Source organism: Phyllobates terribilis, unplaced genomic scaffold (assembly GCF_046119375.1).
Source record: "Phyllobates terribilis strain yellow unplaced genomic scaffold, ASM4611937v1 Scaffold_1248__1_contigs__length_344610, whole genome shotgun sequence".
Taxonomy (NCBI): Eukaryota; Metazoa; Chordata; class Amphibia; order Anura; family Dendrobatidae; genus Phyllobates; species Phyllobates terribilis.
In genome coordinates, this window is record NW_027364008.1 from 272,659 (window position 1) to 297,500 (window position 24,842).

The 24,842-nt window shown below is 41.8% G+C and overlaps 14 non-coding genes across 14 annotated transcripts; all 14 read left to right on the top strand.

The window, feature by feature from the left end:
- The first annotated feature begins 984 nt into the window (after window positions 1-984).
- Window positions 985-1,056, top strand: TRNAE-UUC (transfer RNA glutamic acid (anticodon UUC)). The gene has a single exon. It is a non-coding gene; the product is annotated as a tRNA-Glu (tRNA).
- Window positions 1,057-2,679: 1,623 nt separating this feature from the next.
- On the top strand, window positions 2,680-2,751 carry TRNAE-UUC (transfer RNA glutamic acid (anticodon UUC)). Its single transcript has one exon. It is a non-coding gene; the product is annotated as a tRNA-Glu (tRNA).
- A 1,623-nt stretch (window positions 2,752-4,374) lies between these two features.
- TRNAE-UUC (transfer RNA glutamic acid (anticodon UUC)) lies at window positions 4,375-4,446 on the top strand. The gene has a single exon. It is a non-coding gene; the product is annotated as a tRNA-Glu (tRNA).
- Window positions 4,447-6,068: 1,622 nt separating this feature from the next.
- TRNAE-UUC (transfer RNA glutamic acid (anticodon UUC)) lies at window positions 6,069-6,140 on the top strand. Its single transcript has one exon. It is a non-coding gene; the product is annotated as a tRNA-Glu (tRNA).
- Window positions 6,141-7,764: 1,624 nt separating this feature from the next.
- TRNAE-UUC (transfer RNA glutamic acid (anticodon UUC)) lies at window positions 7,765-7,836 on the top strand. The gene has a single exon. It is a non-coding gene; the product is annotated as a tRNA-Glu (tRNA).
- A 1,624-nt stretch (window positions 7,837-9,460) lies between these two features.
- Window positions 9,461-9,532, top strand: TRNAE-UUC (transfer RNA glutamic acid (anticodon UUC)). Its single transcript has one exon. It is a non-coding gene; the product is annotated as a tRNA-Glu (tRNA).
- Window positions 9,533-11,156: 1,624 nt separating this feature from the next.
- TRNAE-UUC (transfer RNA glutamic acid (anticodon UUC)) lies at window positions 11,157-11,228 on the top strand. The gene has a single exon. It is a non-coding gene; the product is annotated as a tRNA-Glu (tRNA).
- A 1,624-nt stretch (window positions 11,229-12,852) lies between these two features.
- On the top strand, window positions 12,853-12,924 carry TRNAE-UUC (transfer RNA glutamic acid (anticodon UUC)). Its single transcript has one exon. It is a non-coding gene; the product is annotated as a tRNA-Glu (tRNA).
- A 3,319-nt stretch (window positions 12,925-16,243) lies between these two features.
- On the top strand, window positions 16,244-16,315 carry TRNAE-UUC (transfer RNA glutamic acid (anticodon UUC)). The gene has a single exon. It is a non-coding gene; the product is annotated as a tRNA-Glu (tRNA).
- A 1,624-nt stretch (window positions 16,316-17,939) lies between these two features.
- Window positions 17,940-18,011, top strand: TRNAE-UUC (transfer RNA glutamic acid (anticodon UUC)). The gene has a single exon. It is a non-coding gene; the product is annotated as a tRNA-Glu (tRNA).
- A 1,624-nt stretch (window positions 18,012-19,635) lies between these two features.
- Window positions 19,636-19,707, top strand: TRNAE-UUC (transfer RNA glutamic acid (anticodon UUC)). The gene has a single exon. It is a non-coding gene; the product is annotated as a tRNA-Glu (tRNA).
- A 1,624-nt stretch (window positions 19,708-21,331) lies between these two features.
- Window positions 21,332-21,403, top strand: TRNAE-UUC (transfer RNA glutamic acid (anticodon UUC)). The gene has a single exon. It is a non-coding gene; the product is annotated as a tRNA-Glu (tRNA).
- A 1,624-nt stretch (window positions 21,404-23,027) lies between these two features.
- Window positions 23,028-23,099, top strand: TRNAE-UUC (transfer RNA glutamic acid (anticodon UUC)). The gene has a single exon. It is a non-coding gene; the product is annotated as a tRNA-Glu (tRNA).
- A 1,624-nt stretch (window positions 23,100-24,723) lies between these two features.
- TRNAE-UUC (transfer RNA glutamic acid (anticodon UUC)) lies at window positions 24,724-24,795 on the top strand. The gene has a single exon. It is a non-coding gene; the product is annotated as a tRNA-Glu (tRNA).
- The last annotated feature ends 47 nt before the right edge of the window (window positions 24,796-24,842 follow it).

Here is a 24,842-nt window from a genome sequence, read left to right on the forward strand (position 1 = left end):
GATTTTCACTTTGCAACAAAAATACTTAACATTGGCGATGCATTATGACTTTTGCAAAAGATTTCCTTTTGTTTCATAGCTTAAGCCTTTTTCAACTACACAGTTTTACACAAAAGTGTCAAGGGACTCAACAAGCCATGTGTCCTGTCTGTCATTAGGGCTCCCATGTTCTTTCTAATCGGAAACAGTTTAGAACTGAATTGGAAAGTTCAGAGTTAGTGACAAAATCTCTTGAGAAAAGGAGGATGCCACGTGTGAGCAAAAAACTCATGATCTTCAAATTATTCAACTGACGTGCCAAAAACCTTGACCATGTAGCGTGTTTCAGCTCTTGTAATGTTGATGTTTTGTATTCAAAGCAAAACACTCTTTTTTTTTTTTTTTTTTTTACACCTGTCTTGCTGTTTACTGTACTGCTTACACCATGTGGAGAAAGACTTAGTTAGTATTCCTGGTTGACTGGTTCGATTCCTGCTATGGGAGAGACTTTTTTTTGGGGACTAGTGTCCACATTCCAAAGCCAACACGTGCCTTGCAGACAGAATCAGTTTAGGTTGGAACTGCTCTTTGCAGCCAAAAATGCAGACCACCAGGTTTTTTGGATATTTATTTGCACAAAAGCTTATTTGATGTCATATCTCAAACCATTCATATCTCTCACTTTTAATTCCTGGGTGTTAAGGGACTCAACAAGCCTTTATCCCTGTTTGTCATTGGAGCTCCCCTTCCATCAATTGGTGATATTTTGCTACTGAATGGAAAAGAGCTGTGACTCTCTAGCCAAGATGGTTGCAAAATCAGTTAAGGAAACACGGTACCAGTGCCCCATGTGAGAATCGAACTCATGACCTTCAGATTACGAGACTGACGCGCTACCTGCTGCGCTAACGAGGCAAAATGCACGTAAAAATCTGTGGAAGTTGCTTGTGCAAAGCAGTACACCTCTTTTTTTTCATATTGTAAGTGAGCTGGCAGTACATCTTCTCCCATATGGTCTAGCGGTTAGGATTCCTGGTTTTCACCCAGGCGGCCCGGGTTCGACTCCCGGTATGGGAACGCATCCTTTTCTGCACCGCTGCCAACATTCAAAAACTGACGCGTGTTTTTTAGTCAAACGTATTTCAAGTAGGATTTGTTTTTTTCAGGCAAAAATGCTGAACGCCCGCGTTTTGGCACTTCATTCTGACCCTTCACACAAGATTCAATTTGGATTCGTAGCTCAACTCATTCTCAACCACCCCTTTTTACACTAAAGTGTCAAGGGACTCAACAACTCATGGGTCCGGTAAGTTATTTGGATTCCCATTTCCTTTCTAATGGAAAAAGTTGTAGAATTGAATGGAAAAGTTCTAAGTTGGTGACAAAATCTCTCGAGAAAAGGAGGGAACAGTGCCCCGTGTGAGGCTCGAACTCACGAGCTTCAGATTATGAGACTGACGTGCTACCTACTGCGCTAACGAGGCAAGCTGTACCTGCAGATCTGCAGAAGTTTATTGTGCATAGCAGAAAACTTTTTTTTTTCATAATGTCACTGAGACATTAGTGCATCTTTTCCCATATGGTCTAGCGGTTAGGATTCCTGGCTCTCACCCAGGTGGCCCGGGTTTGACTCCCGGTATGGGAATGCATCTTTATCTTAGCTACTGCCACCATTCAAAGACTGACACGTGTTTTTCAATCAAAAATGTTTCTGGTAGATTTTCACTTTGCAACAAAAATACTTAACATTGGCGATGCATTATGACTTTTGCAAAAGATTTCCTTTTGTTTCATAGCTTAAGCCTTTTTCAACTACACAGTTTTACACAAAAGTGTCAAGGGACTCAACAAGCCATGTGTCCTGTCTGTCATTAGGGCTACCATGTTCTTTCTAATCGGAAACAGTTTAGAACTGAATTGGAAAGTTCAGAGTTAGTGACAAAATCTCTTGAGAAAAGGAGGATGCCACGTGTGAGCAAAAAACTCATGATCTTCAAATTATTCAACTGACGTGCCAAAAACCTTGACCATGTAGCGTGTTTCAGCTCTTGTAATGTTGATGTTTTGTATTCAAAGCAAAACACTCTTTTTTTTTTTTTTTTTTTACACCTGTCTTGCTGTTTACTGTACTGCTTACACCATGTGGAGAAAGACTTAGTTAGTATTCCTGGTTGACTGGTTCGATTCCTGCTATGGGAGAGACTTTTTTTTGGGGACTAGTGTCCACATTCCAAAGCCAACACGTGCCTTGCAGACAGAATCAGTTTAGGTTGGAACTGCTCTTTGCAGCCAAAAATGCAGACCACCAGGTTTTTTGGATATTTATTTGCACAAAAGCTTATTTGATGTCATATCTCAAACCATTCATATCTCTCACTTTTAATTCCTGGGTGTTAAGGGACTCAACAAGCCTTTATCCCTGTTTGTCATTGGAGCTCCCCTTCCATCAATTGGTGATATTTTGCTACTGAATGGAAAAGAGCTGTGACTCTCTAGCCAAGATGGTTGCAAAATCAGTTAAGGAAACACGGTACCAGTGCCCCATGTGAGAATCGAACTCATGACCTTCAGATTACGAGACTGACGCGCTACCTGCTGCGCTAACGAGGCAAAATGCACGTAATAATCTGCGGAAGTTGCTTGTGCAAAGCAGTACACCTCTTTTTTTTCATATTGTAAGTGAGCTGGCAGTACATCTTCTCCCATATGGTCTAGCGGTTAGGATTCCTGGTTTTCACCCAGGCGGCCCGGGTTCGACTCCCGGTATGGGAACGCATCCTTTTCTGCACCGCTGCCAACATTCAAAAACTGACGCGTGTTTTTTAGTCAAACGTATTTCAAGTAGGATTTGTTTTTTTCAGGCAAAAATGCTGAACGCCCGCGTTTTGGCACTTCATTCTGACCCTTCACACAAGATTCAATTTGGATTCGTAGCTCAACTCATTCTCAACCACCCCTTTTTACACTAAAGTGTCAAGGGACTCAACAACTCATGGGTCCGGTAAGTTATTTGGATTCCCATTTCCTTTCTAATGGAAAAAGTTGTAGAATTGAATGGAAAAGTTCTAAGTTGGTGACAAAATCTCTCGAGAAAAGGAGGGAACAGTGCCCCGTGTGAGGCTCGAACTCACGAGCTTCAGATTATGAGACTGACGTGCTACCTACTGCGCTAACGAGGCAAGCTGTACCTGCAGATCTGCAGAAGTTTATTGTGCATAGCAGAAAACTTTTTTTTTTCATAATGTCACTGAGACATTAGTGCATCTTTTCCCATATGGTCTAGCGGTTAGGACTCCTGGCTCTCACCCAGGTGGCCCGGGTTTGACTCCCGGTATGGGAATGCATCTTTATCTTAGCTACTGCCACCATTCAAAGACTGACACGTGTTTTTCAATCAAAAATGTTTCTGGTAGATTTTCACTTTGCAACAAAAATACTTAACATTGGCGATGCATTATGACTTTTGCAAAAGATTTCCTTTTGTTTCATAGCTTAAGCCTTTTTCAACTACACAGTTTTACACAAAAGTGTCAAGGGACTCAACAAGCCATGTGTCCTGTCTGTCATTAGGGCTCCCATGTTCTTTCTAATCGGAAACAGTTTAGAACTGAATTGGAAAGTTCAGAGTTAGTGACAAAATCTCTTGAGAAAAGGAGGATGCCACGTGTGAGCAAAAAACTCATGATCTTCAAATTATTCAACTGACGTGCCAAAAACCTTGACCATGTAGCGTGTTTCAGCTCTTGTAATGTTGATGTTTTGTATTCAAAGCAAAACACTCTTTTTTTTTTTTTTTTTTTACACCTGTCTTGCTGTTTACTGTACTGCTTACACCATGTGGAGAAAGACTTAGTTAGTATTCCTGGTTGACTGGTTCGATTCCTGCTATGGGAGAGACTTTTTTTTGGGGACTAGTGTCCACATTCCAAAGCCAACACGTGCCTTGCAGACAGAATCAGTTTAGGTTGGAACTGCTCTTTGCAGCCAAAAATGCAGACCACCAGGTTTTTTGGATATTTATTTGCACAAAAGCTTATTTGATGTCATATCTCAAACCATTCATATCTCTCACTTTTAATTCCTGGGTGTTAAGGGACTCAACAAGCCTTTATCCCTGTTTGTCATTGGAGCTCCCCTTCCATCAATTGGTGATATTTTGCTACTGAATGGAAAAGAGCTGTGACTCTCTAGCCAAGATGGTTGCAAAATCAGTTAAGGAAACACGGTACCAGTGCCCCATGTGAGAATCGAACTCATGACCTTCAGATTACGAGACTGACGCGCTACCTGCTGCGCTAACGAGGCAAAATGCACGTAATAATCTGTGGAAGTTGCTTGTGCAAAGCAGTACACCTCTTTTTTTTCATATTGTAAGTGAGCTGGCAGTACATCTTCTCCCATATGGTCTAGCGGTTAGGATTCCTGGTTTTCACCCAGGCGGCCCGGGTTCGACTCCCGGTATGGGAACGCATCCTTTTCTGCACCGCTGCCAACATTCAAAAACTGACGCGTGTTTTTTAGTCAAACGTATTTCAAGTAGGATTTGTTTTTTTCAGGCAAAAATGCTGAACGCCCGCGTTTTGGCACTTCATTCTGACCCTTCACACAAGATTCAATTTGGATTCGTAGCTCAACTCATTCTCAACCACCCCTTTTTACACTAAAGTGTCAAGGGACTCAACAACTCATGGGTCCGGTAAGTTATTTGGATTCCCATTTCCTTTCTAATGGAAAAAGTTGTAGAATTGAATGGAAAAGTTCTAAGTTGGTGACAAAATCTCTCGAGAAAAGGAGGGAACAGTGCCCCGTGTGAGGCTCGAACTCACGAGCTTCAGATTATGAGACTGACGTGCTACCTACTGCGCTAACGAGGCAAGCTGTACCTGCAGATCTGCAGAAGTTTATTGTGCATAGCAGAAAACTTTTTTTTTTCATAATGTCACTGAGACATTAGTGCATCTTTTCCCATATGGTCTAGCGGTTAGGATTCCTGGCTCTCACCCAGGTGGCCCGGGTTTGACTCCCGGTATGGGAATGCATCTTTATCTTAGCTACTGCCACCATTCAAAGACTGACACGTGTTTTTCAATCAAAAATGTTTCTGGTAGATTTTCACTTTGCAACAAAAATACTTAACATTGGCGATGCATTATGACTTTTGCAAAAGATTTCCTTTTGTTTCATAGCTTAAGCCTTTTTCAACTACACAGTTTTACACAAAAGTGTCAAGGGACTCAACAAGCCATGTGTCCTGTCTGTCATTAGGGCTCCCATGTTCTTTCTAATCGGAAACAGTTTAGAACTGAATTGGAAAGTTCAGAGTTAGTGACAAAATCTCTTGAGAAAAGGAGGATGCCACGTGTGAGCAAAAAACTCATGATCTTCAAATTATTCAACTGACGTGCCAAAAACCTTGACCATGTAGCGTGTTTCAGCTCTTGTAATGTTGATGTTTTGTATTCAAAGCAAAACACTCTTTTTTTTTTTTTTTTTTACACCTGTCTTGCTGTTTACTGTACTGCTTACACCATGTGGAGAAAGACTTAGTTAGTATTCCTGGTTGACTGGTTCGATTCCTGCTATGGGAGAGACTTTTTTTTGGGGACTAGTGTCCACATTCCAAAGCCAACACGTGCCTTGCAGACAGAATCAGTTTAGGTTGGAACTGCTCTTTGCAGCCAAAAATGCAGACCACCAGGTTTTTTGGATATTTATTTGCACAAAAGCTTATTTGATGTCATATCTCAAACCATTCATATCTCTCACTTTTAATTCCTGGGTGTTAAGGGACTCAACAAGCCTTTATCCCTGTTTGTCATTGGAGCTCCCCTTCCATCAATTGGTGATATTTTGCTACTGAATGGAAAAGAGCTGTGACTCTCTAGCCAAGATGGTTGCAAAATCAGTTAAGGAAACACGGTACCAGTGCCCCATGTGAGAATCGAACTCATGACCTTCAGATTACGAGACTGACGCGCTACCTGCTGCGCTAACGAGGCAAAATGCACGTAATAATCTGCGGAAGTTGCTTGTGCAAAGCAGTACACCTCTTTTTTTTCATATTGTAAGTGAGCTGGCAGTACATCTTCTCCCATATGGTCTAGCGGTTAGGATTCCTGGTTTTCACCCAGGCGGCCCGGGTTCGACTCCCGGTATGGGAACGCATCCTTTTCTGCACCGCTGCCAACATTCAAAAACTGACGCGTGTTTTTTAGTCAAACGTATTTCAAGTAGGATTTGTTTTTTTCAGGCAAAAATGCTGAACGCCCGCGTTTTGGCACTTCATTCTGACCCTTCACACAAGATTCAATTTGGATTCGTAGCTCAACTCATTCTCAACCACCCCTTTTTACACTAAAGTGTCAAGGGACTCAACAACTCATGGGTCCGGTAAGTTATTTGGATTCCCATTTCCTTTCTAATGGAAAAAGTTGTAGAATTGAATGGAAAAGTTCTAAGTTGGTGACAAAATCTCTCGAGAAAAGGAGGGAACAGTGCCCCGTGTGAGGCTCAAACTCACGAGCTTCAGATTATGAGACTGACGTGCTACCTACTGCGCTAACGAGGCAAGCTGTACGTGCAGATCTGCAGAAGTTTATTGTGCATAGCAGAAAACTTTTTTTTTTCATAATGTCACTGAGACATTAGTGCATCTTTTCCCATATGGTCTAGCGGTTAGGATTCCTGGCTCTCACCCAGGTGGCCCGGCTTTGACTCCCGGTATGGGAATGCATCTTTATCTTAGCTACTGCCACCATTCAAAGACTGACACGTGTTTTTCAATCAAAAATGTTTCTGGTAGATTTTCACTTTGCAACAAAAATACTTAACATTGGCGATGCATTATGACTTTTGCAAAAGATTTCCTTTTGTTTCATAGCTTAAGCCTTTTTCAACTACACAGTTTTACACAAAAGTGTCAAGGGACTCAACAAGCCATGTGTCCTGTCTGTCATTAGGGCTCCCATGTTCTTTCTAATCGGAAACAGTTTAGAACTGAATTGGAAAGTTCAGAGTTAGTGACAAAATCTCTTGAGAAAAGGAGGATGCCACGTGTGAGCAAAAAACTCATGATCTTCAAATTATTCAACTGACGTGCCAAAAACCTTGACCATGTAGCGTGTTTCAGCTCTTGTAATGTTGATGTTTTGTATTCAAAGCAAAACACTCTTTTTTTTTTTTTTTTTTTTACACCTGTCTTGCTGTTTACTGTACTGCTTACACCATGTGGAGAAAGACTTAGTTAGTATTCCTGGTTGACTGGTTCGATTCCTGCTATGGGAGAGACTTTTTTTTGGGGACTAGTGTCCACATTCCAAAGCCAACACGTGCCTTGCAGACAGAATCAGTTTAGGTTGGAACTGCTCTTTGCAGCCAAAAATGCAGACCACCAGGTTTTTTGGATATTTATTTGCACAAAAGCTTATTTGATGTCATATCTCAAACCATTCATATCTCTCACTTTTAATTCCTGGGTGTTAAGGGACTCAACAAGCCTTTATCCCTGTTTGTCATTGGAGCTCCCCTTCCATCAATTGGTGATATTTTGCTACTGAATGGAAAAGAGCTGTGACTCTCTAGCCAAGATGGTTGCAAAATCAGTTAAGGAAACACGGTACCAGTGCCCCATGTGAGAATCGAACTCATGACCTTCAGATTACGAGACTGACGCGCTACCTGCTGCGCTAACGAGGCAAAATGCACGTAATAATCTGCGGAAGTTGCTTGTGCAAAGCAGTACACCTCTTTTTTTTCATATTGTAAGTGAGCTGGCAGTACATCTTCTCCCATATGGTCTAGCGGTTAGGATTCCTGGTTTTCACCCAGGTGGCCCGGGTTCGACTCCCGGTATGGGAACGCATCCTTTTCTGCACCGCTGCCAACATTCAAAAACTGACGCGTGTTTTTTAGTCAAACGTATTTCAAGTAGGATTTGTTTTTTTCAGGCAAAAATGCTGAACGCCCGCGTTTTGGCACTTCATTCTGACCCTTCACACAAGATTCAATTTGGATTCGTAGCTCAACTCATTCTCAACCACCCCTTTTTACACTAAAGTGTCAAGGGACTCAACAACTCATGGGTCCGGTAAGTTATTTGGATTCCCATTTCCTTTCTAATGGAAAAAGTTGTAGAATTGAATGGAAAAGTTCTAAGTTGGTGACAAAATCTCTCGAGAAAAGGAGGGAACAGTGCCCCGTGTGAGGCTCGAACTCACGAGCTTCAGATTATGAGACTGACGTGCTACCTACTGCGCTAACGAGGCAAGCTGTACCTGCAGATCTGCAGAAGTTTATTGTGCATAGCAGAAAACTTTTTTTTTTCATAATGTCACTGAGACATTAGTGCATCTTTTCCCATATGGTCTAGCGGTTAGGATTCCTGGCTCTCACCCAGGTGGCCCGGGTTTGACTCCCGGTATGGGAATGCATCTTTATCTTAGCTACTGCCACCATTCAAAGACTGACACGTGTTTTTCAATCAAAAATGTTTCTGGTAGATTTTCACTTTGCAACAAAAATACTTAACATTGGCGATGCATTATGACTTTTGCAAAAGATTTCCTTTTGTTTCATAGCTTAAGCCTTTTTCAACTACACAGTTTTACACAAAAGTGTCAAGGGACTCAACAAGCCATGTGTCCTGTCTGTCATTAGGGCTCCCATGTTCTTTCTAATCGGAAACAGTTTAGAACTGAATTGGAAAGTTCAGAGTTAGTGACAAAATCTCTTGAGAAAAGGAGGATGCCACGTGTGAGCAAAAAACTCATGATCTTCAAATTATTCAACTGACGTGCCAAAAACCTTGACCATGTAGCGTGTTTCAGCTCTTGCAATGTTGATGTTTTGTATTCAAAGCAAAACACTCTTTTTTTTTTTTTTTTTTTTACACCTGTCTTGCTGTTTACTGTACTGCTTACACCATGTGGAGAAAGACTTAGTTAGTATTCCTGGTTGACTGGTTCGATTCCTGCTATGGGAGAGACTTTTTTTTGGGGACTAGTGTCCACATTCCAAAGCCAACACGTGCCATGCAGACAGAATCAGTTTAGGTTGGAACTGCTCTTTGCAGCCAAAAATGCAGACCACCAGGTTTTTTGGATATTTATTTGCACAAAAGCTTATTTGATGTCATATCTCAAACCATTCATATCTCTCACTTTTAATTCCTGGGTGTTAAGGGACTCAACAAGCCTTTATCCCTGTTTGTCATTGGAGCTCCCCTTCCATCAATTGGTGATATTTTGCTACTGAATGGAAAAGAGCTGTGACTCTCTAGCCAAGATGGTTGCAAAATCAGTTAAGGAAACACGGTACCAGTGCCCCATGTGAGAATCGAACTCATGACCTTCAGATTACGAGACTGACGCGCTACCTGCTGCGCTAACGAGGCAAAATGCACGTAATAATCTGCGGAAGTTGCTTGTGCAAAGCAGTACACCTCTTTTTTTTCATATTGTAAGTGAGCTGGCAGTACATCTTCTCCCATATGGTCTAGCGGTTAGGATTCCTGGTTTTCACCCAGGCGGCCCGGGTTCGACTCCCGGTATGGGAACGCATCCTTTTCTGCACCGCTGCCAACATTCAAAAACTGACGCGTGTTTTTTAGTCAAACGTATTTCAAGTAGGATTTGTTTTTTTCAGGCAAAAATGCTGAACGCCCGCGTTTTGGCACTTCATTCTGACCCTTCACACAAGATTCAATTTGGATTCGTAGCTCAACTCATTCTCAACCACCCCTTTTTACACTAAAGTGTCAAGGGACTCAACAACTCATGGGTCCGGTAAGTTATTTGGATTCCCATTTCCTTTCTAATGGAAAAAGTTGTAGAATTGAATGGAAAAGTTCTAAGTTGGTGACAAAATCTCTCGAGAAAAGGAGGGAACAGTGCCCCGTGTGAGGCTCAAACTCACGAGCTTCAGATTATGAGACTGACGTGCTACCTACTGCGCTAACGAGGCAAGCTGTACCTGCAGATCTGCAGAAGTTTATTGTGCATAGCAGAAAACTTTTTTTTTTCATAATGTCACTGAGACATTAGTGCATCTTTTCCCATATGGTCTAGCGGTTAGGATTCCTGGCTCTCACCCAGGTGGCCCGGGTTTGACTCCCGGTATGGGAATGCATCTTTATCTTAGCTACTGCCACCATTCAAAGACTGACACGTGTTTTTCAATCAAAAATGTTTCTGGTAGATTTTCACTTTGCAACAAAAATACTTAACATTGGCGATGCATTATGACTTTTGCAAAAGATTTCCTTTTGTTTCATAGCTTAAGCCTTTTTCAACTACACAGTTTTACACAAAAGTGTCAAGGGACTCAACAAGCCATGTGTCCTGTCTGTCATTAGGGCTCCCATGTTCTTTCTAATCGGAAACAGTTTAGAACTGAATTGGAAAGTTCAGAGTTAGTGACAAAATCTCTTGAGAAAAGGAGGATGCCACGTGTGAGCAAAAAACTCATGATCTTCAAATTATTCAACTGACGTGCCAAAAACCTTGACCATGTAGCGTGTTTCAGCTCTTGTAATGTTGATGTTTTGTATTCAAAGCAAAACACTCTTTTTTTTTTTTTTTTTTTTTACACCTGTCTTGCTGTTTACTGTACTGCTTACACCATGTGGAGAAAGACTTAGTTAGTATTCCTGGTTGACTGGTTCGATTCCTGCTATGGGAGAGACTTTTTTTGGGGACTAGTGTCCACATTCCAAAGCCAACACGTGCCTTGCAGACAGAATCAGTTTAGGTTGGAACTGCTCTTTGCAGCCAAAAATGCAGACCACCAGGTTTTTTGGATATTTATTTGCACAAAAGCTTATTTGATGTCATATCTCAAACCATTCATATCTCTCACTTTTAATTCCTGGGTGTTAAGGGACTCAACAAGCCTTTATCCCTGTTTGTCATTGGAGCTCCCCTTCCATCAATTGGTGATATTTTGCTACTGAATGGAAAAGAGCTGTGACTCTCTAGCCAAGATGGTTGCAAAATCAGTTAAGGAAACACGGTACCAGTGCCCCATGTGAGAATCGAACTCATGACCTTCAGATTACGAGACTGACGCGCAACCTGCTGCGCTAACGAGGCAAAATGCACGTAATAATCTGCGGAAGTTGCTTGTGCAAAGCAGTACACCTCTTTTTTTTCATATTGTAAGTGAGCTGGCAGTACATCTTCTCCCATATGGTCTAGCGGTTAGGATTCCTGGTTTTCACCCAGGCGGCCTGGGTTCGACTCCCGGTATGGGAACGCATCCTTTTCTGCACCGCTGCCAACATTCAAAAACTGACGCGTGTTTTTTAGTCAAACGTATTTCAAGTAGGATTTGTTTTTTTCAGGCAAAAATGCTGAACGCCCGCGTTTTGGCACTTCATTCTGACCCTTCACACAAGATTCAATTTGGATTCGTAGCTCAACTCATTCTCAACCACCCCTTTTTACACTAAAGTGTCAAGGGACTCAACAACTCATGGGTCCGGTAAGTTATTTGGATTCCCATTTCCTTTCTAATGGAAAAAGTTGTAGAATTGAATGGAAAAGTTCTAAGTTGGTGACAAAATCTCTCGAGAAAAGGAGGGAACAGTGCCCCGTGTGAGGCTCGAACTCACGAGCTTCAGATTATGAGACTGACGTGCTACCTACTGCGCTAACGAGGCAAGCTGTACCTGCAGATCTGCAGAAGTTTATTGTGCATAGCAGAAAACTTTTTTTTTTCATAATGTCACTGAGACATTAGTGCATCTTTTCCCATATGGTCTAGCGGTTAGGATTCCTGGCTCTCACCCAGGTGGCCCGGGTTTGACTCCCGGTATGGGAATGCATCTTTATCTTAGCTACTGCCACCATTCAAAGACTGACACGTGTTTTTCAATCAAAAATGTTTCTGGTAGATTTTCACTTTGCAACAAAAATACTTAACATTGGCGATGCATTATGACTTTTGCAAAAGATTTCCTTTTGTTTCATAGCTTAAGCCTTTTTCAACTACACAGTTTTACACAAAAGTGTCAAGGGACTCAACAAGCCATGTGTCCTGTCTGTCATTAGGGCTCCCATGTTCTTTCTAATCGGAAACAGTTTAGAACTGAATTGGAAAGTTCAGAGTTAGTGACAAAATCTCTTGAGAAAAGGAGGATGCCACGTGTGAGCAAAAAACTCATGATCTTCAAATTATTCAACTGACGTGCCAAAAACCTTGACCATGTAGCGTGTTTCAGCTCTTGTAATGTTGATGTTTTGTATTCAAAGCAAAACACTCTTTTTTTTTTTTTTTTTTTTACACCTGTCTTGCTGTTTACTGTACTGCTTACACCATGTGGAGAAAGACTTAGTTAGTATTCCTGGTTGACTGGTTCGATTCCTGCTATGGGAGAGACTTTTTTTTGGGGACTAGTGTCCACATTCCAAAGCCAACACGTGCCTTGCAGACAGAATCAGTTTAGGTTGGAACTGCTCTTTGCAGCCAAAAATGCAGACCACCAGGTTTTTTGGATATTTATTTGCACAAAAGCTTATTTGATGTCATATCTCAAACCATTCATATCTCTCACTTTTAATTCCTGGGTGTTAAGGGACTCAACAAGCCTTTATCCCTGTTTGTCATTGGAGCTCCCCTTCCATCAATTGGTGATATTTTGCTACTGAATGGAAAAGAGCTGTGACTCTCTAGCCAAGATGGTTGCAAAATCAGTTAAGGAAACACGGTACCAGTGCCCCATGTGAGAATCGAACTCATGACCTTCAGATTACGAGACTGACGCGCTACCTGCTGCGCTAACGAGGCAAAATGCACGTAATAATCTGCGGAAGTTGCTTGTGCAAAGCAGTACACCTCTTTTTTTTCATATTGTAAGTGAGCTGGCAGTACATCTTCTCCCATATGGTCTAGCGGTTAGGATTCCTGGTTTTCACCCAGGCGGCCCGGGTTCGACTCCCGGTATGGGAACGCATCCTTTTCTGCACCGCTGCCAACATTCAAAAACTGACGCGTGTTTTTTAGTCAAACGTATTTCAAGTAGGATTTGTTTTTTTCAGGCAAAAATGCTGAACGCCCGCGTTTTGGCACTTCATTCTGACCCTTCACACAAGATTCAATTTGGATTCGTAGCTCAACTCATTCTCAACCACCCCTTTTTACACTAAAGTGTCAAGGGACTCAACAACTCATGGGTCCGGTAAGTTATTTGGATTCCCATTTCCTTTCTAATGGAAAAAGTTGTAGAATTGAATGGAAAAGTTCTAAGTTGGTGACAAAATCTCTCGAGAAAAGGAGGGAACAGTGCCCCGTGTGAGGCTCAAACTCACGAGCTTCAGATTATGAGACTGACGTGCTACCTACTGCGCTAACGAGGCAAGCTGTACCTGCAGATCTGCAGAAGTTTATTGTGCATAGCAGAAAACTTTTTTTTTTCATAATGTCACTGAGACATTAGTGCATCTTTTCCCATATGGTCTAGCGGTTAGGATTCCTGGCTCTCACCCAGGTGGCCCGGGTTTGACTCCCGGTATGGGAATGCATCTTTATCTTAGCTACTGCCACCATTCAAAGACTGACACGTGTTTTTCAATCAAAAATGTTTCTGGTAGATTTTCACTTTGCAACAAAAATACTTAACATTGGCGATGCATTATGACTTTTGCAAAAGATTTCCTTTTGTTTCATAGCTTAAGCCTTTTTCAACTACACAGTTTTACACAAAAGTGTCAAGGGACTCAACAAGCCATGTGTCCTGTCTGTCATTAGGGCTCCCATGTTCTTTCTAATCGGAAACAGTTTAGAACTGAATTGGAAAGTTCAGAGTTAGTGACAAAATCTCTTGAGAAAAGGAGGATGCCACGTGTGAGCAAAAAACTCATGATCTTCAAATTATTCAACTGACGTGCCAAAAACCTTGACCATGTAGCGTGTTTCAGCTCTTGTAATGTTTTGTATTCAAAGCAAAACACTCTTTTTTTTTTTTTTTTTTTTACACCTGTCTTGCTGTTTACTGTACTGCTTACACCATGTGGAGAAAGACTTAGTTAGTATTCCTGGTTGACTGGTTCGATTCCTGCTATGGGAGAGACTTTTTTTTGGGGACTAGTGTCCACATTCCAAAGCCAACACGTGCCTTGCAGACAGAATCAGTTTAGGTTGGAACTGCTCTTTGCAGCCAAAAATGCAGACCACCAGGTTTTTTGGATATTTATTTGCACAAAAGCTTATTTGATGTCATATCTCAAACCATTCATATCTCTCACTTTTAATTCCTGGGTGTTAAGGGACTCAACAAGCCTTTATCCCTGTTTGTCATTGGAGCTTCCCTTCCATCAATTGGTGATATTTTGCTACTGAATGGAAAAGAGCTGTGACTCTCTAGCCAAGATGGTTGCAAAATCAGTTAAGGAAACACGGTACCAGTGCCCCATGTGAGAATCGAACTCATGACCTTCAGATTACGAGACTGACGCGCTACCTGCTGCGCTAACGAGGCAAAATGCACGTAATAATCTGCGGAAGTTGCTTGTGCAAAGCAGTACACCTCTTTTTTTTCATATTGTAAGTGAGCTGGCAGTACATCTTCTCCCATATGGTCTAGTGGTTAGGATTCCTGGTTTTCACCAGGCGGCCCGGGTTCGACTCCCGGTATGGGAACGCATCCTTTTCTGCACCGCTGCCAACATTCAAAAACTGACGCGTGTTTTTTAGTCAAACGTATTTCAAGTAGGATTTGTTTTTTTCAGGCAAAAATGCTGAACGCCCGCGTTTTGGCACTTCATTCTGACCCTTCACACAAGATTCAATTTGGATTCGTAGCTCAACTCATTCTCAACCACCCCTTTTTACACTAAAGTGTCAAGGGACTCAACAACTCATGGGTCCGGTAAGTTATTTGGATTCCCATTTCCTTTCTAATGGAAAAAGTTGTAGAATTGAATGGAAAAGTTCTAAGTTGGTGACAAAATCTCTCGAGAAAAGGAGGGAACAGTGCCCCGTGTGAGGCTCAAACTCACGAGCTTCAGATTATGAGACTGACGTGCTACCTACTGCGCTAACGAGGCAAGCTGTACCTGCAGATCTGCAGAAGTTTATTGTGCATAGCAGAAAACTTTTTTTTTTCATAATGTCACTGAGACATTAGTGCATCTTTTCCCATATGGTCTAGCGGTTAGGATTCCTGGCTCTCACCCAGGTGGCCCGGGTTTGACTCCCGGTATGGGAATGCATCTTTATCTTAGCTACTGCCACCATTCAAAGACTGACACGTGTTTTTCAATCAAAAATGTTTCTGGTAGATTTTCACTTTGCAACAAAAATACTTAACATTGGCGATGCATTATGACTTTTGCAAAAGATTTCCTTTTGTTTCATAGCTTAAGCCTTTTTCAACTACACAGTTTTACACAAAAGTGTCAAGGGACTCAACAAGCCATGTGTCCTGTCTGTCATTAGGGCTCCCATGTTCTTTCTAATCGGAAACAGTGTAGAACTGAATTGGAAAGTTCAGAGTTAGTGACAAAATCTCTTGAGAAAAGGAGGATGCCACGTGTGAGCAAAAAACTCATGATCTTCAAATTATTCAACTGACGTGCCAAAAACCTTGACCATGTAGCGTGTTTCAGCTCTTGTAATGTTGATGTTTTGTATTCAAAGCAAAACACTCTTTTTTTTTTTTTTTTTTTTTTTTTTACACCTGTCTTGCTGTTTACTGTACTGCTTACACCATGTGGAGAAAGACGTAGTTAGTATTCCTGGTTGACTGGTTCGATTCCTGCTATGGGAGAGACTTTTTTTTGGGGACTAGTGTCCACATTCCAAAGCCAACACGTGCCTTGCAGACAGAATCAGTTTAGGTTGGAACTGCTCTTTGCAGCCAAAAATGCAGACCACCAGGTTTTTTGGATATTTATTTGCACAAAAGCTTATTTGATGTCATATCTCAAACCATTCATATCTCTCACTTTTAATTCCTGGGTGTTAAGGGACTCAACAAGCCTTTATCCCTGTTTGTCATTGGAGCTCCCCTTCCATCAATTGGTGATATTTTGCTACTGAATGGAAAAGAGCTGTGACTCTCTAGCCAAGATGGTTGCAAAATCAGTTAAGGAAACACGGTACCAGTGCCCCATGTGAGAATCGAACTCATGACCTTCAGATTACGAGACTGACGCGCTACCTGCTGCGCTAACGAGGCAAAATGCACGTAATAATCTGCGGAAGTTGCTTGTGCAAAGCAGTACACCTCTTTTTTTTCATATTGTAAGTGAGCTGGCAGTACATCTTCTCCCATATGGTCTAGCGGTTAGGATTCCTGGTTTTCACCCAGGCGGCCTGGGTTCGACTCCCGGTATGGGAACGCATCCTTTTCTGCACCGCTGCCAACATTCAAAAACTGACGCGTGTTTTTTAGTCAAACGTATTTCAAGTAGGATTTGTTTTTTTCAGGCAAAAATGCTGAACGCCCGCGTTTTGGCACTTCATTCTGACCCTTCACACAAGATTCAATTTGGATTCGTAGCTCAACTCATTCTCAACCACCCCTTTTTACACTAAAGTGTCAAGGGACTCAACAACTCATGGGTCCGGTAAGTTATTTGGATTCCCATTTCCTTTCTAATGGAAAAAGTTGTAGAATTGAATGGAAAAGTTCTAAGTTGGTGACAAAATCTCTCGAGAAAAGGAGGGAACAGTGCCCCGTGTGAGGCTCGAACTCACGAGCTTCAGATTATGAGACTGACGTGCTACCTACTGCGCTAACGAGGCAAGCTGTACCTGCAGATCTGCAGAAGTTTATTGTGCATAGCAGAAAACTTTTTTTTTTCATAATGTCACTGAGACATTAGTGCATCTTTTCCCATATGGTCTAGCGGTTAGGATTCCTGGCTCTCACCCAGGTGGCCCGGGTTTGACTCCCGGTATGGGAATGCATCTTTATCTTAGCTACTGCCACCATTCAAAGACTGACACGTGTTTTTCAATCAAAAATGTTTCTGGTAGATTTTCACTTTGCAACAAAAATACTTAACATTGGCGATGCATTATGACTTTTGCAAAAGATTTCCTTTTGTTTCATAGCTTAAGCCTTTTTCAACTACACAGTTTTACACAAAAGTGTCAAGGGACTCAACAAGCCATGTGTCCTGTCTGTCATTAGGGCTCCCATGTTCTTTCTAATCGGAAACAGTTTAGAACTGAATTGGAAAGTTCAGAGTTAGTGACAAAATCTCTTGAGAAAAGGAGGATGCCACGTGTGAGCAAAAAACTCATGATCTTCAAATTATTCAACTGACGTGCCAAAAACCTTGACCATGTAGCGTGTTTCAGCTCTTGTAATGTTGATGTTTTGTATTCAAAGCAAAACACTCTTTTTTTTTTTTTTTTTTTTACACCTGTCTTGCTGTTTACTGTACTGCTTACACCATGTGGAGAAAGACTTAGTTAGTATTCCTGGTTGACTGGTTCGATTCCTGCTATGGGAGAGACTTTTTTTTGGGGACTAGTGTCCACATTCCAAAGCCAACACGTGCCTTGCAGACAGAATCAGTTTAGGTTGGAACTGCTCTTTGCAGGCAAAAATGCAGACCACCAGGTTTTTTGGATATTTATTTGCACAAAAGCTTATTTGATGTCATATCTCAAACCATTCATATCTCTCACTTTTAATTCCTGGGTGTTAAGGGACTCAACAAGCCTTTATCCCTGTTTGTCATTGGAGCTCCCCTTCCATCAATTGGTGATATTTTGCTACTGAATGGAAAAGAGCTGTGACTCTCTAGCCAAGATGGTTGCAAAATCAGTTAAGGAAACACGGTACCAGTGCCCCATGTGAGAATCGAACTCATGACCTTCAGATTACGAGACTGACGCGCTACCTGCTGCGCTAACGAGGCAAAATGCACGTAATAATCTGCGGAAGTTGCTTGTGCAAAGCAGTACACCTCTTTTTTTTCATATTGTAAGTGAGCTGGCAGTACATCTTCTCCCATATGGTCTAGCGGTTAGGATTCCTGGTTTTCACCCAGGCGGCCCGGGTTCGACTCCCGGTATGGGAACGCATCCTTTTCTGCACCGCTGCCAACATTCAAAAACTGACGCGTGTTTTTTAGTCAAACGTATTTCAAGTAGGATTTGTTTTTTTCAGGCAAAAATGCTGAACGCCCGCGTTTTGGCACTTCATTCTGACACTTCACACAAGATTCAATTTGGATTCGTAGCTCAACTCATTCTCAACCACCCCTTTTTACACTAAAGTGTCAAGGGACTCAACAACTCATGGGTCCGGTAAGTTATTTGGATTCCCATTTCCTTTCTAATGGAAAAAGTTGTAGAATTGAATGGAAAAGTTCTAAGTTGGTGACAAAATCTCTCGAGAAAAGGAGGGAACAGTGCCCCGTGTGAGGCTCAAACTCACGAGCTTCAGATTATGAGACTGACGTGCTACCTACTGCGCTAACGAGGCAAGCTGTACCTGCAGATCTGCAGAAGTTTATTGTGCATAGCAGAAAACTTTTTTTTTTCATAATGTCACTGAGACATTAGTGCATCTTTTCCCATATGGTCTAGCGGTTAGGATTCCTGGCTCTCACCCAGGTGGCCCGGGTTTGACTCCCGGTATGGGAATGCATCTTTATCTTAGCTACTGCCACCATTCAAAGACTGACACGTGTTTTTCAATCAAAAATGTTTCTGGTAGATTTTCACTTTGCAACAAAAATACTTAACATTGGCGATGCATTATGACTTTTGCAAAAGATTTCCTTTTGTTTCATAGCTTAAGCCTTTTTCAACTACACAGTTTTACACAAAAGTGTCAAGGGACTCAACAAGCCATGTGTCCTGTCTGTCATTAGGGCTCCCATGTTCTTTCTAATCGGAAACAGTTTAGAACTGAATTGGAAAGTTCAGAGTTAGTGACAAAATCTCTTGAGAAAAGGAGGATGCCACGTGTGAGCAAAAAACTCATGATCTTCAAATTATTCAACTGACGTGCCAAAAACCTTGACCATGTAGCGTGTTTCAGCTCTTGTAATGTTGATGTTTTGTATTCAAAGCAAAACACTCTTTTTTTTTTTTTTTTTTTTACACCTGTCTTGCTGTTTACTGTACTGCTTACACCATGTGGAGAAAGACTTAGTTAGTATTCCTGGTTGACTGGTTCGATTCCTGCTATGGGAGAGACTTTTTTTTGGGGACTAGTGTCCACATTCCAAAGCCAACACGTGCCTTGCAGACAGAATCAGTTTAGGTTGGAACTGCTCTTTGCAGCCAAAAATGCAGACCACCAGGTTTTTTGGATATTTATTTGCACAAAAGCTTATTTGATGTCATATCTCAAACCATTCATATCTCTCACTTTTAATTCCTGGGTGTTAAGGGACTCAACAAGCCTTTATCCCTGTTTGTCATTGGAGCTCCCCTTCCATCAATTGGTGATATTTTGCTACTGAATGGAAAAGAGCTGTGACTCTCTAGCCAAGATGGTTGCAAAATCAGTTAAGGAAACACGGTACCAGTGCCCCATGTGAGAATCGAACTCATGACCTTCAGATTACGAGACTGACGCGCTACCTGCTGCGCTAACGAGGCAAAATGCACGTAATAATCTGCGGAAGTTGCTTGTGCAAAGCAGTACACCTCTTTTTTTTCATATTGTAAGTGAGCTGGCAGTACATCTTCTCCCATATGGTCTAGCGGTTAGGATTCCTGGTTTTCACCCAGGCGGCCTGGGTTCGACTCCCGGTATGGGAACGCATCCTTTTCTGCACCGCTGCCAACATTCAAAAACTGACGCGTGTTTTTTAGTCAAACGTATTTCAAGTAGGATTTGTTTTTTTCAGGCAAAAATGCTGAACGCCCGCGTTTTGGCACTTCATTCTGACCCTTCACACAAGATTCAATTTGGATTCGTAGCTCAACTCATTCTCAACCACCCCTTTTTACACTAAAGTGTCAAGGGACTCAACAACTCATGGGTCCGGTAAGTTATTTGGATTCCCATTTCCTTTCTAATGGAAAAAGTTGTAGAATTGAATGGAAAAGTTCTAAGTTGGTGACAAAATCTCTCGAGAAAAGGAGGGAACAGTGCCCCGTGTGAGGCTCGAACTCACGAGCTTCAGATTATGAGACTGACGTGCTACCTACTGCGCTAACGAGGCAAGCTGTACCTGCAGATCTGCAGAAGTTTATTGTGCATAGCAGAAAACTTTTTTTTTTCATAATGTCACTGAGACATTAGTGCATCTTTTCCCATATGGTCTAGCGGTTAGGATTCCTGGCTCTCACCCAGGTGGCCCGGGTTTGACTCCCGGTATGGGAATGCATCTTTATCTTAGCTACTGCCACCATTCAAAGACTGACACGTGTTTTTCAATCAAAAATGTTTCTGGTAGATTTTCACTTTGCAACAAAAATACTTAACATTGGCGATGCATTATGACTTTTGCAAAAGATTTCCTTTTGTTTCATAGCTTAAGCCTTTTTCAACTACACAGTTTTACACAAAAGTGTCAAGGGACTCAACAAGCCATGTGTCCTGTCTGTCATTAGGGCTCCCATGTTCTTTCTAATCGGAAACAGTTTAGAACTGAATTGGAAAGTTCAGAGTTAGTGACAAAATCTCTTGAGAAAAGGAGGATGCCACGTGTGAGCAAAAAACTCATGATCTTCAAATTATTCAACTGACGTGCCAAAAACCTTGACCATGTAGCGTGTTTCAGCTCTTGTAATGTTGATGTTTTGTATTCAAAGCAAAACACTCTTTTTTTTTTTTTTTTTTTTACACCTGTCTTGCTGTTTACTGTACTGCTTACACCATGTGGAGAAAGACTTAGTTAGTATTCCTGGTTGACTGGTTCGATTCCTGCTATGGGAGAGACTTTTTTTTGGGGACTAGTGTCCACATTCCAAAGCCAACACGTGCCTTGCAGACAGAATCAGTTTAGGTTGGAACTGCTCTTTGCAGGCAAAAATGCAGACCACCAGGTTTTTTGGATATTTATTTGCACAAAAGCTTATTTGATGTCATATCTCAAACCATTCATATCTCTCACTTTTAATTCCTGGGTGTTAAGGGACTCAACAAGCCTTTATCCCTGTTTGTCATTGGAGCTCCCCTTCCATCAATTGGTGATATTTTGCTACTGAATGGAAAAGAGCTGTGACTCTCTAGCCAAGATGGTTGCAAAATCAGTTAAGGAAACACGGTACCAGTGCCCCATGTGAGAATCGAACTCATGACCTTCAGATTACGAGACTGACGCGCTACCTGCTGCGCTAACGAGGCAAAATGCACGTAATAATCTGCGGAAGTTGCTTGTGCAAAGCAGTACACCTCTTTTTTTTCATATTGTAAGTGAGCTGGCAGTACATCTTCTCCCATATGGTCTAGCGGTTAGGATTCCTGGTTTTCACCCAGGCGGCCCGGGTTCGACTCCCGGTATGGGAACGCATCCTTTTCTGCACCGCTGCCAACATTCAAAAACTGACGCGTGTTTTTTAGTCAAACGTATTTCAAGTAGGATTTGTTTTTTTCAGGCAAAAATGCTGAACGCCCGCGTTTTGGCACTTCATTCTGACACTTCACACAAGATTCAATTTGGATTCGTAGCTCAACTCATTCTCAACCACCCCTTTTTACACTAAAGTGTCAAGGGACTCAACAACTCATGGGTCCGGTAAGTTATTTGGATTCCCATTTCCTTTCTAATGGAAAAAGTTGTAGAATTGAATGGAAAAGTTCTAAGTTGGTGACAAAATCTCTCGAGAAAAGGAGGGAACAGTGCCCCGTGTGAGGCTCAAACTCACGAGCTTCAGATTATGAGACTGACGTGCTACCTACTGCGCTAACGAGGCAAGCTGTACCTGCAGATCTGCAGAAGTTTATTGTGCATAGCAGAAAACTTTTTTTTTTCATAATGTCACTGAGACATTAGTGCATCTTTTCCCATATGGTCTAGCGGTTAGGATTCCTGGCTCTCACCCAGGTGGCCCGGGTTTGACTCCCGGTATGGGAATGCATCTTTATCTTAGCTACTGCCACCATTCAAAGACTGACACGTGTTTTTCAATCAAAAATGTTTCTGGTAGATTTTCACTTTGCAACAAAAATACTTAACATTGGCGATGCATTATGACTTTTGCAAAAGATTTCCTTTTGTTTCATAGCTTAAGCCTTTTTCAACTACACAGTTTTACACAAAAGTGTCAAGGGACTCAACAAGCCATGTGTCCTGTCTGTCATTAGGGCTCCCATGTTCTTTCTAATCGGAAACAGTTTAGAACTGAATTGGAAAGTTCAGAGTTAGTGACAAAATCTCTTGAGAAAAGGAGGATGCCACGTGTGAGCAAAAAACTCATGATCTTCAAATTATTCAACTGACGTGCCAAAAACCTTGACCATGTAGCGTGTTTCAGCTCTTGTAATGTTGATGTTTTGTATTCAAAGCAAAACACTCTTTTTTTTTTTTTTTTTTTTACACCTGTCTTGCTGTTTACTGTACTGCTTACACCATGTGGAGAAAGACTTAGTTAGTATTCCTGGTTGACTGGTTCGATTCCTGCTATGGGAGAGACTTTTTTTTGGGGACTAGTGTCCACATTCCAAAGCCAACACGTGCCTTGCAGACAGAATCAGTTTAGGTTGGAACTGCTCTTTGCAGCCAAAAATGCAGACCACCAGGTTTTTTGGATATTTATTTGCACAAAAGCTTATTTGATGTCATATCTCAAACCATTCATATCTCTCACTTTTAATTCCTGGGTGTTAAGGGACTCAACAAGCCTTTATCCCTGTTTGTCATTGGAGCTCCCCTTCCATCAATTGGTGATATTTTGCTACTGAATGGAAAAGAGCTGTGACTCTCTAGCCAAGATGGTTGCAAAATCAGTTAAGGAAACACGGTACCAGTGCCCCATGTGAGAATCGAACTCATGACCTTCAGATTACGAGACTGACGCGCAACCTGCTGCGCTAACGAGGCAAAATGCACGTAATAATCTGCGGAAGTTGCTTGTGCAAAGCAGTACACCTCTTTTTTTTCATATTGTAAGTGAGCTGGCAGTACATCTTCTCCCATATGGTCTAGCGGTTAGGATTCCTGGTTTTCACCCAGGTGGCCCGGGTTCGACTCCTGGTATGGGAACGCATCCTTTTCTGCACCGCTGCCAACATTCAAAAACTGACGCGTGTTTTTTAGTCAAACGTATTTCAAGTAGGATTTGTTTTTTTCAGGCAAAAATGCTGAACGCCCGCGTTTTGGCACTTCATTCTGACCCTTCACACAAGATTCAATTTGGATTCGTAGCTCAACTCATTCTCAACCACCCCTTTTTACACTAAAGTGTCAAGGGACTCAACAACTCATGGGTCCGGTAAGTTATTTGGATTCCCATTTCCTTTCTAATGGAAAAAGTTGTAGAATTGAATGGAAAAGTTCTAAGTTGGTGACAAAATCTCTCGAGAAAAGGAGGGAACAGTGCCCCGTGTGAGGCTCGAACTGACGAGCTTCAGATTATGAGACTGACGTGCTACCTACTGCGCTAACGAGGCAAGCTGTACCTGCAGATCTGCAGAAGTTTATTGTGCATAGCAGAAAACTTTTTTTTTTCATAATGTCACTGAGACATTAGTGCATCTTTTCCCATATGGTCTAGCGGTTAGGATTCCTGGCTCTCACCCAGGTGGCCCGGGTTTGACTCCCGGTATGGGAATGCATCTTTATCTTAGCTACTGCCACCATTCAAAGACTGACACGTGTTTTTCAATCAAAAATGTTTCTGGTAGATTTTCACTTTGCAACAAAAATACTTAACATTGGCGATGCATTATGACTTTTGCAAAAGATTTCCTTTTGTTTCATAGCTTAAGCCTTTTTCAACTACACAGTTTTACACAAAAGTGTCAAGGGACTCAACAAGCCATGTGTCCTGTCTGTCATTAGGGCTCCCATGTTCTTTCTAATCGGAAACAGTTTAGAACTGAATTGGAAAGTTCAGAGTTAGTGACAAAATCTCTTGAGAAAAGGAGGATGCCACGTGTGAGCAAAAAACTCATGATCTTCAAATTATTCAACTGACGTGCCAAAAACCTTGACCATGTAGCGTGTTTCAGCTCTTGTAATGTTGATGTTTTGTATTCAAAGCAAAACACTCTTTTTTTTTTTTTTTTTTTTACACCTGTCTTGCTGTTTACTGTACTGCTTACACCATGTGGAGAAAGACTTAGTTAGTATTCCTGGTTGACTGGTTCGATTCCTGCTATGGGAGAGACTTTTTTTTGGGGACTAGTGTCCACATTCCAAAGCCAACACGTGCCTTGCAGACAGAATCAGTTTAGGTTGGAACTGCTCTTTGCAGCCAAAAATGCAGACCACCAGGTTTTTTGGATATTTATTTGCACAAAAGCTTATTTGATGTCATATCTCAAACCATTCATATCTCTCACTTTTAATTCCTGGGTGTTAAGGGACTCAACAAGCCTTTATCCCTGTTTGTCATTGGAGCTCCCCTTCCATCAATTGGTGATATTTTGCTACTGAATGGAAAAGAGCTGTGACTCTCTAGCCAAGATGGTTGCAAAATCAGTTAAGGAAACACGGTACCAGTGCCCCATGTGAGAATCGAACTCATGACCTTCAGATTACGAGACTGACGCGCTACCTGCTGCGCTAACGAGGCAAAATGCACGTAATAATCTGTGGAAGTTGCTTGTGCAAAGCAGTACACCTCTTTTTTTTCATATTGTAAGTGAGCTGGCAGTACATCTTCTCCCATATGGTCTAGCGGTTAGGATTCCTGGTTTTCACCCAGGCGGCCCGGGTTCGACTCCCGGTATGGGAACGCATCCTTTTCTGCACCGCTGCCAACATTCAAAAACTGACGCGTGT